At 32.5% G+C, this 13,501-nt stretch overlaps 1 protein-coding gene across 19 annotated transcripts in view; it reads left to right on the plus strand.

The window, feature by feature from the left end:
* MBNL1 (muscleblind like splicing regulator 1) overlaps nucleotides 1-13,501 on the plus strand; it is a 192,317-nt gene that overhangs the window by 66,207 nt on the left and 112,609 nt on the right. The window lies entirely within an intron of this gene.

Below are 13,501 nucleotides of genomic sequence, written 5' to 3' on the forward strand. Positions count from 1 at the left end.
GGAGGTAGCACTTTTAGATGCTCATGTTTTATTGAGAAAAATAAACTTATCCTTAAGAATGGTTTCATATTGAAGCTACCTAATATTGAATATTAGTATAAATAACAAACAAGGTATATATATTGGTGCTCACATATTGGGGAGACTGCAGAGACAGAAAATTAAGCTAAATGATTTGAAGTAAAAAAAATGAGTTCTTTTCACTACCGTTTTATGTTTCATTGTTTAAAATTTTTTTTTCATGTAAATAATAACATTTAAGGTAAAGCTGATATTCACTTACTTTTTGGCATCAATATGTAGTTGATGAATTTTCCAAACTTTAGACAGTTCACACTTAATATAAAAAAAATTAAGCTTCAGAATGAGATCATGGTGCCATTCATCTAATGAATGTTACCTTTTGTTTTAGCAGCTCAGTTGGCTCTAATCCATGGAAAAGTTTTTATTTCCCATCAGCTCCAAGGTAGGAGCCAAAGCAAAGTTAAAGAAACATTTTCCAGCAGGCAAGTTTCTACAGATAATATCAACAGTCAAAGCATACACTTGTACTTGCTCTCTATCTGTCTCTGTCTCTCACTCTCTCCGCCTCCCTCTGTCTCACTCACTCACACACACACACATACACACACACACACTTCTTATGGAAGTATTAGATCAGGAAAATGTATTGAAATACTGATAATAAAAATAACTAGTGTTAATAAAGCACTACTTATCATTTCTTTCTAGTCACATTTTGGCCCCAAGGTTTGCTTGATTTTTCAAGATGTATTTGCTTTGGGATAAATTGAAGGAGTACCACCACTCTGTCTGTATACTAATACCTTCCAGGGCTTTTTGATCTGAAACCTTTTGCCACTTCTGGTTTATTTGGCTAGCATATGAATCTTGAAGAATTAGGGAGTGTAAACAGTTATGGCCGATTTTTTAAAAATACCTGTTAAAACCCTGCCCTCAAAATACCTGTCAGTTCTGAACTTCAACAGAACTGTGAAAGCTGAACATTGAAAGTAGTGTGTAAGAGATGGCGCAAATTGGACCACTCTGCTGTAAATACCTACTAGACCCAAACCTTTCCCTTGCCTGGTGATCAGCTATGCTAATAGCAGGATCCACTTAATTCCATGTGAGTCAGCAGCTTACATGGCATGCCTACTGCGTGTAAACAGCTTCTTAGGTACTTTTCCAGGCTTCCTGCCTGCACAAAGCAAAAGAGACTTGGAAAAGTATATTTATTCCCCCACCCTACTGCTTGCCCTACCATCTAGACTGACTTAATTGGAATCTCTAAACCAATAGAAATGGCCAGATATATTTTTTAAAAGCGATGTGCTTTTGATTAACAACCATTCCTTTAATAACTGCCAAGAGGTTCGGAGAACCTAGTATTTTGCTGTGACTTCTCAAATCTATAAAGAAGATGTGTTTATCTCCTAAGGATAAAACCATCTGGAAACTTTCACATTCTCCAGACTATCATATAGAGCTGGCTTTGCTTGCTTGCTTTTTTTCCTCCTCCTCCTCCTCCTCCTCCTCATCCTCTTCTTCCTCATTCTCCCTTTTCTTCTTTTTGCTTTGCTTTCTTATTAGTACTGTTGATGAATTTTAAAAAACATGATTAAAAATGAAATAAACTTTTCCCTTACTTTGTAATTTCTTATTCATAGTGAGAAGGTAGAATAACTGTTTCATTAAGGTCCCCCTTAAGTTTCTGACTCAAAAAAATTTTTTTTATTTCTAAATATACCATTTCCTATGACTCCTGGTCCCTAAAAAAATGCTACTTGATATACATTGATTGTAATTAGAAGGTCTTCATTTATTACAAATCTTCCATTTTGCTATATTTTCTAGCCAGTTAGTAAAATAATGTGTTAACTTTTAAAAGTTTCTTAAAACATTTATCAACAAAAGTGGAGTTACAGCTTACTTGGTGTGACTCCATAAATATTTTATTTTTATAAATAACTTCATATTTTGTATATTTTAATATTATTATCTCTAACTCCACATGGAGTTACCTCCAAATAATTCTAATATCTTCTCTTTGAATTTCTATTTGATCTTTATTCGTAGCACTGAAGTTCAAAAAGATGATAAAGGGTTTATTACTAATATAACTTAAGGATATTATTTTGTTCATTTTATCTTTTACCTTTGAATTATAATGGATTTAAATATATACAACTTTTCTTGCATAAGAAGCAGTAGTCCTCAGATATGACAAATGAATAGACTAGCCTGTGTGGATACAGCTTTATAAAATATCAGCTTGTGAAAGTAGTCCTAAAATTCCATGTGCTTTTACTTTAGAACTTCATGCATAAGTTGGGTGTGTTGTTCTAGGAAAGAGAAAATTGATGGTCAGCCTTAGCCTGTAGTATATTTTGACAGCATGAATGACTCAAGCAAGCAATTTTCCAGACTGTTTAATGGTACAAAGGAAAGGGCTGCTAAGGAAGTCATTCTTATGACTAGCTGAAAAATATTTTTCTTAGTAACTGTTCTAGAGAAAAACAGGTCACTTTTGGAAGAAAAAAGAAATCTCAAGTTACAAACATTCTGAAAGTGGTTTGGTCATTAAAATATGTTTATCTTATGAAAAAACTTTTTAAAAAGATACAAGAAGTTATGTATCACCATTACAAGTTTTAATTTGACTATCATGGTAGTTTTCAAGATTACATGTCTTGAACTGTTTTTTATTCTAGAGTACAAATAAAACTGCATTATCATAAACATAAAAGTAAAATGTTTTAGGTTTATAAAATTACTGCCAATTTATTCCACTGTGTGGTTCTAAACTGCATTTGAATTAAAATAGGACTTGATTAATGGAAAATCATTTGTTTGTGGGTTTACAGATTTTATTCTAGGTAGTTTGAGAAGATTCGTTGTCCAGCAGCAAGTATTCACCCAGAGACATAGTGTTTAGCATGAGTTTGATGGATTCAAATCACTGGGTTTATCATTACTGCATAGATCTTTGAAAGGACAGGCTGCAAATCTCATTTCTAAGGCATGCCTACCTATTATTATGTCAATTTGAAGAACAGAAATAAAATCAATCCAGATTAAAAAAAAAAAAAAAGACACTACAGTCATTTACAGACTGCATCCAGCTTTCAAATTGCAATATCCTGGCTACTTAAATTCCCCTGATTATTATGATTTTTCAATATCAGCTTAATATTTAAAACTTGAACTAGAACCTACTAACCTTATTTTTATTTGGACTGTTGAAAGTGCCTCTGGCATTTTTGAAGTATCCTGAAAGAAAATCAATATTCAGCTGTGGTTCTACTTAAGTTTTTACTAGAATATTAACTGTTACAGAGGCAAATTACCAAGTAGTTAAGATTTCATACAATTTAAGCTTTTCAAAAGTATTAAGAATGAAAACTTTAGGTGCTATATTTAGTTTCATGAGAAATCTGAGGTTTTTTTTGTCTAAATTTAAGAGTTGTTTATTCTTTACATTTTAAAAGATGATTCATGCAATGGTCAAGGGTTTTGTTTAGTATTTAGAGATTTTTTTTCTTTTATCACTTTCTACATTGAACTCTAGTGATCTGTAAAGTGTTAAAATTGTAGTTAAAAGAATCTTTATAAATGATGTCGTGCAGTCTATTAGTTTTACAGATTAGGTACCCAGGATTGGTGAGGTTAGGCTTTAGTCATATTCATAAGATCTAGAGATCACTAGGACTCTTTAAATATGACTAGTGATAAGTCACAGCAAAACTGGGAATATGCTGTCTTCATTTCATGAAAATGGCGTCACTGACACACCTGACAGATGAAAACTGCTATTAAGATTGAGTCCCGGTGAAAAACTTTCCTGATGCCTTGATTACTGGTGACATAAAAGGTTTACACTATGTTTTGTTCTTTAACAACAGACTCTCCTAAAAAATTATGCATATATGTATATATATACACACACATTATAAGCTTATTATAAAATTCACTCATAAAAGGATGTGTAGGACACAATTTAAAATTATGATAAAACATACAATGCCCAACATTTAAAATTCTATATGGCCAATTGATTCTTACAGAATGCTTTTTTGATTTTTGCCAAACTCTTGCATCTGTTGCCAACCTATGGTTGAAGTCGACAGAAGAGTTTAGTTCTCTGTGCTCTTACTCCCAAGAGTCCCTTGTACAATGGTTATCAAATGAAACATCCTTCATGAAGTGAATAGCTTTTCTTTTCTACATTTCCTTACCTTGCATGTACCATAGAATAAATCACATTATACCTGATTTTTACAGTTAATTTGAATTTGGTTCTTTTCCCCACTAGTTTTTAAGCTCCTTGAGAATGGGAAGCTTGCATTAATCACCTCTGTATGTTTGGTGTTTTGAGTGTCCCTGGCACTCATTAAGTGTTTAGCAAATTAAAAATACTGCTCCTTCCTGGCCATGACCAACAATTGTGAGCAGATTTTATGTGCTTTTCAATTCAACTTTAGAGAATTTCTTTTTATGTAATAATGGGACATTTGTTGGATAGCCACATATAACTATTCATAAAATTTTTCTCTAAGTAATCCAACATCCTTCATTTATGGTAGAACTCATCCATTTAAATTGCTCTTTCACTTTAATGGATTATTTATGTTCTGTTGATGTAAATTTCTGGAACAGGCCTTTATCTGGACTCATGCCATGTTTTGTATGTTATCTTGTTCAGGCAGCACATGGGGACCAAGTCAGGCTTCCTGATATGATGGCCTTGTGTACAGCCCATGTCTCAGAGGGGAGTAATAAATTGGCCCATGAAGTGGCATGATACATAGTTATTTTGATAACAATATTAACTCCCTGTTCATAAGAGTGCTTTTTTGGAAAAGTATTTGGCTTTCACACAGAATAATATTAACCCTTCAAAGGTTGCATAGGGAAAACTGATACTACCAGAATAGCAATATTATCAGTGTTTTGTGGTTTTTTTGATGCTACTGAGAATATTGAGAAGAGCCTTGATTAGTATTGATGTTTATTATGAGAGGAACATTCTGGGAACCAGAATTCTACTGTAATTATTACTGTTTTTATTATATTAATAGAAGTAATAAAAGTAACAAAGATATATATGGAGAGAGAGAGAGAGAAAGATTCCTGTATTTCTGTTACATTTAAATTTCTCCATACTCTAATTGTAGAAAAAAATTTAAGTTTTGTCTTCAAGTGTGAATACTTTTTAGTGTTGCAAATCTTCAACCTGGAGTAGAAAGAATTCAAGCTTACCGAAAGCATAAATCCCTAGGCCCTGCTACTTGTTAACTTGCTCGTTATTTTTTCCCTCCCACAAGTATTTTAGAAGCTGTGTGATATAAGCTATTTTTAAAAGAACTGAAAAATTCTAGAGAGTAAAATATGTTCCAGATTATGTGTTGGTGTCAGTAGTACTAGCAATTAAATATTTGATTGAAGAGGAACCTACATTTATCCACTTTGAAGAGGATCATCAGGAGGGATTAAAAATTTAGTGCTTCAAGCTCATTAAGAGTTAGAATAGAGTAATTATGTAGCTGGTAACAAATGCTGCAATCACTACTTGAGCATTAAGATATGTTACTCATTGAGACTTACTGGCCCTGTTTAAGGAACTTCACATTTTGCAAAAGTCATCTTACTTGGAGAATAAGTTCTGTTGATCCATTATTTTAGATTTATAATGCTTTTCTGCAAATAGGGTGAGTTCTCAGAGAAGATAAGACCTTGATAATAATCTTAAAAAGGTATGGATTTATAGAATACCACCCCTTGGCATGAAGACATTGTCCAATGTCTTGAACAGTGAGCCTCTTGTTCATACAGCACTCAAAAGAGATGAGTGTAGAGGCCTTCATAGTACATTCATTTTGGTTATTGGTAACTATGAGACTAGTCTAATTTTCTAATCTTGCAAATTGGGAAATAATTATAATGCTCAAGAGATAGCAGATTGAGCCTGGTGTGCCATTCTTCATCAAATTTTAAGGGGTTTTATATCAGAACTCTGCTTTTGTATATTTTAAATCTTGTTTCCTTTTTGCAGTATACACAGTGGCATGTCAGTTTTAAAAGAAAATGTAGTCAGATCTACTTTCAAACTAACCTAAAGAGATAGTGCTATTTGTTTCATCCTGAGGGTTTTTGTTGTTGTTGTCTTTGTTTTTTTAATCTAGGTTTATCAGTTATCTCCTGAACATACCTTAATCTCTAACCCAGAACCTATTTATTCTTGTTTTGGATACCAAGCAATATTACTATAGCATAGAAATTCTTAAAAATAATGAAAACACATACATTATTTACCACATTATTATACTGCACAAAAATGTAATGCCAGGAGAAACACATTAGAACTCTGTCATACTCATACTATAGACCATTGTTGTTAGGTTTTTAACTCCATGTCCCCTGTCTAGAATAAAAGCAAAAGCTGTGCCTTACTCATCATAGGTCTAACACACGCCAGGCGTCCAATAAATACTGTTTTATTTGTATTAAATTTAAAATGGGATAGATTATGAAATATCACCAGATATAGTAGCTCTTGACCCATGCCATAACTTTCCTTGCTCCATCCCCAAAATTAAAAAAAAAAACACTTTTAAGCTAATTGTCGTCATTACAGTTGTAAATTAGGCATATATTTCACTAAAAATTGACTAGTCACCTTTTTTGAAAGATGTGTCAAGGAAATGCAAACTACCCTTGCATATAGAACACTAAAATTATTTAACTTGAATTTTAACTTGTAACTAACTGTGATATCACAAAGATAAAAAAAAAACATTTGTATTCTCATCTCAATCTAATAATTGGGCTGGGAAAAAACTGTCAATTTAGTTAAGTAACAAAATAGTTTGAGTTATTTTATGTACTAGACAACAGTGTTATTGATTGATTTTTCTTTTTAATTTTTAGTTTTTAATTCTGTAAATTTTTCTCCCCTAAGGCAGTGGATTAAAAACATAACACTTTTCTGGCATTTATAAACACTAAGAGTAGAAATCAATAGTTACATTGATACAATAAAAGATTCCTGCACCCTATTGTTGAGACAAGAACATCATCAGAAAGCAACATATAGACTCTAACAAGGCTCAAAAGCATCTTTTGCATTTGTTTTGCATATGAATTTAATAAGCATTGAACAGTGCTAATGAATTGCATTTATTTTATGGAGTCCATTTAAGCCAGAATACTATTAAGTAATAAGCTGTGGGTTCTTGAGAATCAAATTCAGTAACAAGTCAGCAACAGACTTGCCACGTGCCAAAAATGGAGAAATACTGGTTTTAGTTTACTAAACATCTAAGCAAATTTGTGTAGAATTTGTCTTATTTGCTTTGCTAATCACCACTTGCTTCCGTTTAACATTATATTTGCATTCCATGTGAAAATTAGATTTTATATTTTAATTTAAAATTTATCTAAATTTACTTATCCACTAGACACTGTTTTTAAATGATAAACTTTATAAAGTGATAGGATCAATATACTAATAAATCTCTCTTTTATACACCTATAAAATTTATTTGACTATATTTATTCATTCAATGCTATTGTTGAATAACCTAAAGGAGCATCTTAAAAGAAATAGTGTAAATATACCAGTATTAATTTGAACTCCCTTTTACATATATATATCTGTATGTATATTCACTAAGTAGAAATAAGTTAAAAAAAATTTATACAATCATGCTTCGCTTAACGATAAGGATAAGTTCTGAGAAATGGTTCTTTAGGTGATTTCATCATTGTGCGAACATCACAGGGTACTTACACAAGCCTAGATAGTATAGTCTACTGCACACCTAGGTTATATCGTGTAGCTTATTGTTCACAGGCTACAAACCTGCACAGCATTACTGAAATCTTTAGGCAATTGCAACACGGTGTAAGTTTGTATTAAAACATACCCCAACCTAGAAAAGATAATGCATTGTGCTACAGACCTTATGACCACTACAGTGTAACTAGATGATAGGAATTTTTCCGCTCCATTATAATCTTATGGGACTACGATCTTACATGTAGTCCATTGTTGACCGAAATGTTATATGGCACATAATTGTGTATAGTAAAAAAAATCTAGTTCTATGATTGTCTTTGTTCTCTCCTCCCTTCTGATCAATATTCATTCAGCACTTTTTGTATGACATGTAGTTTGAAAACACAGGATATGCAAAAATTTATCCCCTTGTTTTTGGTTGCAATATCTGTTACCGAACCAGATCAAATTGTTTCCTTCTGCTGTTTCGTTTTCAACTTCCCTAGTTAGAAATACATTCTCATGTGTGCTCCCTGAGGGATAAATAGTTTAGCAGGAAATCACTAATCACAGTTTGTTAATTACATAAAAAAATACTTTTTGATGTCAACCGTCATTCACAGAAAATGTATATTACCTTGTGAGGAATCTCTATGAATTATTTGTTCATCCTCACTGCCTTTCATGTATTACGTTATACTCCTTAGAATTTTGTTAATTTCAAATATAAGTGGACTGTTACTTGTATAGAAACCTCTGTAAACAACAGATATAGTCATTGCAGCTTTTCTTTAGTTTACTTGTTATCCTCCTGGTCATAAAATTAGCCTGTTAATGTCACTCTCTATCTATATGGCTTTTGTTGGAGGCTGCAGGCAGTGGAGTGCTGGAACTGACTCACATAAGATCTCTTCCCAATTTCATGTCCAGTGATGTCCTATTGGTAGGTTAAAATTGGCTATCATGAGAGTATTTACACTATGGAAACTGGCAAATTCTGCAACCCAGGGTCCTTTCCTCTCCCAGACAGACACTTATTAAACACTTAGCAGACTCACTGTCTACAGTGTTATTCTCTCTCTCTCTCTTTTTTAACTTAAATACTTCTATTATGTGGAATAGCCATGTAGAATTTTATTTCCAGATATTTTCATTCTACACTGTTTGAAACACTCACATTACTTATTATACCACTTGTCAAGTGAGTAACTGGGCAAACTACCTATCCTTTCTATGCCCCAGTGTTCTTATCTGTAAGATAGGGATAGTACTAGTACCTCCCTTGGGGTTGATGTGAGGGTGAATTAAGATATACACTTATTTCAGTGTACTGGCATAATGGCCTGGTACTCAGTGAGCACTTGAATAATGCTACTCATTTTTCTGTACTTTAAGTAATATTGATGGATATTTATTGATCCCTTACTAAGCATCTAAATACAGTTTGTGCATTCCAATTGGGTGGTATATATTTTAAGATTCTTTTAATCTGTAGCAATTCCTGCTCCCTTCCCCCTCCCCCATGCCTCTGTTTAGACATTCCTGGAGAATGTCTGAAATTCTGAATTTAGTGCATTGCTTTCCTGTGTTGTCATTTAGCTCGTTCTTTAATCACATTTACTTTCTGGTAAACTAGAAATTAAAGTTGAGTTCAACTTTAATGTTATATATTATTATTTGGTGAGGACACTTCCTAGAAAGTTTGTGTACTTTCTGTTGGCTTATACCAAGAGGGCATAATTTCAGTTATTCCAGTTCTAATGATGCTGAAATCTGTTAGTGAGTTCATGTCAGCCCAGGCCAACCCCTGTAAAGTTCTCCATCACGCTTGGACCCAGTGATTTCACGTCATTGTTGATCATTTTATAACTCTGTTGTTAAGGATTACAGAATGGTGATTTGTATCACCCTTGCTGCATTTATTATCAAGAATTCTTTTACAAAGAATTTTTAATAGTAACTAATTGTCAACTCCAAAATGTAGTTTATATCAAAAAAGTGGGAAAAATGCATGAATGATTTTTATCAAATTTGAGAATCAGATATAATAATATGAAATCTAGATAAAGTGATACATATATTCAAAGTTTTCTAACACATTTTTTAAAAAAACTTTTTAACAGAGAAATTCTTTGAATTGCTTCTCCTAATTTTTTTTTGATTAATATATTTTGATAAAATTACATCCCATGATTCTAAGAAGTTCCCTTTTTTCTTTTTTGTTTACTATAATATGCCTCTATATGATTGAATTTATTTACTCAGAAGATATTTATTGGTCATCTGTATTTTTTGTCAAGCACTGTGGTGGTAACTGGGGATGTAGTTATGAACCCTGCTTTTTAAAAATTAATTAATTTATTATTTATTTATTTTTAATTTTTATTTCAGCATATTACGGGGTATAAATGTTTAGGTTACATATGGTTTGGGTTTATTTTCTACTCGTGTTGTGATTTTTTAAAAAAGGACCTGCTGTATACAAATCTGGTTTTGCTTACTATACTAGATAAGTGGTATCATATACCACACATTTTAACTAATAATATTTTAGCTGACTTTAGAGTCTTTGGCCTTAGTGTTTAAAATAGTGACCTAAAGGGATTTGGAAGTTAAATTGTTCTTGCTGAGGCAAAGAAAGATCTGATGTTTCTGTTTAGGGCACTGTATGTGACAAACCAGGAAGTTTTTATTAATTTATTTTTTTGAAGAAATAAGAATTGAAGAGAGAATAATAGGAATTCTCCAAGACTAAAAGTAAATAAGATTCTGTGCTATTTTAGCATAAGTAAACATTTGAACTTAATTTGACTGACTTTCGATTTTTAGGAAGTGAGGATGAAATTTTAGAATTATCTTTATCTCATAATGTGTGTTTTGTCAGTATTTTTAAAAGGTTTTTTTGGATTTTAGAAAATGCACAATTTCTAAAGGTTTCTTGTATGGACAGAAAGTGTAATTAGGACAAGTAACACTCTTTTCCTCAGGAGATCCTGTGATTATGAGATAATAAATACGATATAATATTTAATACAACAAAAGATGCACTATATAAAACTGGAGTTATGATTTATGTTGTTGTTCTATTAGGCATGGGACACTATGCTATGAAATTTAGACTATATTACTTAAATAATTATTGTAATTCTGTAAATCTTCTCAGATGTTTTTCCGCAAAAAGAAACTCGGCTCTTTTACTCATGTTCAGATATTGTGATATAGCTGTTATAATTATTTGAGATTAGGATAGAAGACAAATTCTTGGCATATAATTAAAATATATTTTACAATTGAAAATTAGAAAAATAGGAAACTTTATATTATGTTTGTAAGACTATGCTGACATGTTTTATGACATTACAGTGAAGTGCTGGGAAGAAAGAGATCTTTAAAAGGAGTGGTATTCTGTTTGCTTGCTAGAGCACCTTATCAGGAAGTTTGAAAGGAGACAAAAAGCTAAGCCCTTTAATTGTGGTATCTGGTAATTCCAAGGGTTAGACCGAACTTAACTTTGAAGATCAACAAATGGATATTTATTTATGTCTGTTGAAAGAGTAGTTGCTTTTTTACTTGAGGAAATAGCTTAATCTGAATACCACAGAAGTTGAGAAAAAAAGCTTGCTAATATATAAATATTGACTATTTAAATCTGTTGAAAAAGGAAGGATAGTACCAAGGAGACAGTAGTAAAATTATAAAAAGAGCTGGGGAAAAGTAAACGTTACGCAACATGAAAAGAATACCAGGGGAAAAACTGACAGAGTAGAATAACAGGAAGATTAGTCACTTCTGGAAGGGAAAAGAAAAGGTGGGGGGCGGGGGAAGAAGTATTTTAAACAGGAATGTGGAACTGGAAGTACCAACACTAAAAGACAGATATGAGCTCATTTGGGAACTAAAGTGGGCCTTAAAAAAGGAATAATACTGGTAGCATTTTAATATCAAAATATGAAGTATGTATTAACAATAAACAAAAAGAAAAATGGAGAAAATTTTCTGATAGGGATTGAGACAAGCCTATAATAATAACATGATGTTTACTCCTTAGAGGAGCTGACTTGGCTTAGCTCAGACAGCAATGTCAAATGTGAATAAAGAAAATATATTTCTTTCAAAACAAGCCATGCTTCTTTTATTTTCAAGTGTTGGATAAAATAAAAGCATTCTGGACGTTTTGGGATATGTATGCTATTTGGTTTATTATTTTCACTTAATATATTTATCTGACAACTAAAGGAGTTGCTATTTCCAAATATTCTTTATAAATTATTTCTATAAATTCTCAAAATTATAAATTGTAACTCTCTCTATAAAAAATATTTAACAATTCCTATAACAGAGAACAAGAAAGTAAATATATTGTGTGTGTGTGTGTTGGTGGCATCTCATTAATCCCTAGTTTCTAAGCAAGGTATTAGGGACATTCATAGAACAGATTTTCCTGGACACATTTTCAACTTCTCTGAGTATTCTTATCTTTCAAACGGGAATAAGAATATACCTGCCCCAAAGTTGTGTAATGGGAATTAACCAAACTAGTAGACATAGTCCTATACCTATCATAGAGGTGGATTTTGTCTCCTTAATTTATAATCCTGTCCCCAAGTATGGAGCACAGGCTTGATTGATGCATTTCCAACTAACCCATGGGAAGATGGACAATTTCAGTGGTAGCTCTTACTGATGCCTTGGTAATTCTAGATGTCATTTGGTGGATTACGTATGTATACATACTTAACAAATATGAGACTTATTTCTCTTGGCCATCCCTTAGTAACTCCAGTAAGTAACAAATTACATAATATATTTTAAATAAAGTAGGTAGATAACTCTAGGGTTATTATTAGCATGACACTAGGACAAAATCTGCTCATTATATCAGGAAAAAAATATGCTACTTTCATTTAGATGCAGAAAAATGACTTAAGCATAATAAAGATATCAAATTAATCTAATTTAGAAACCCAAGATTTCTATTATTTGACACAACTATATGGAATACATCATTCTGTATCATTGAATTCATGGAAATGCAGTACAGTAGTCCCCCCTTATCTGCAGTTTCACTTCCTATAATTTCAGTCACCCATGGCACAGTACAATAAGATATTTTGAGAGAGAGAGAAAGCCACATTCATCACATTCACATAACTTTGACAGTGTATTGTCATAATTTGTGACTTATTTATATATAACTTCATCATAGGTATGTATGTATATGAAAAAACATAGTATATATATGGTTTAGTGTTATCTGTGGTTTCAGGCCTCCACTGGGGGGTCTTAGAACATATCTCCTGCAGATAAGGGGTGACTACTGTATGCAGTCAGGTGAGCCTTTTTTGTTGATTTTATGATAAATTGTAAGGTTTTCATAGCTCACATGCACATAATTTGCTGAGGTAAATTCTAACTCCTGCACAAAGTAACCAGTTCACATGAACATCAAATACTGTGAAAAAAAAAAACAAAAAAACCTCTTTTTCTCCTTTTCTTTCTCTCTCCTCCCTTTTTCTCTTTCATTTTCCCTCTCCCTCCCTCCCTCCCTCCCATCCCCTTTCCTTACCCAAACACAGACACTCTTTCCTCTGCTCACGGGAGTGTACACACACACACACACACACACACACACACACACACACACACACACACACACACACACACACACACCCCTGCCCTCGGGCATAACTGAATAGGAAATGTTTATTTTCCAAACTACAG

This window comes from Lemur catta, chromosome 1, assembly GCF_020740605.2.
Source record: "Lemur catta isolate mLemCat1 chromosome 1, mLemCat1.pri, whole genome shotgun sequence".
Classification (NCBI taxonomy): domain Eukaryota; kingdom Metazoa; phylum Chordata; class Mammalia; order Primates; family Lemuridae; genus Lemur; species Lemur catta.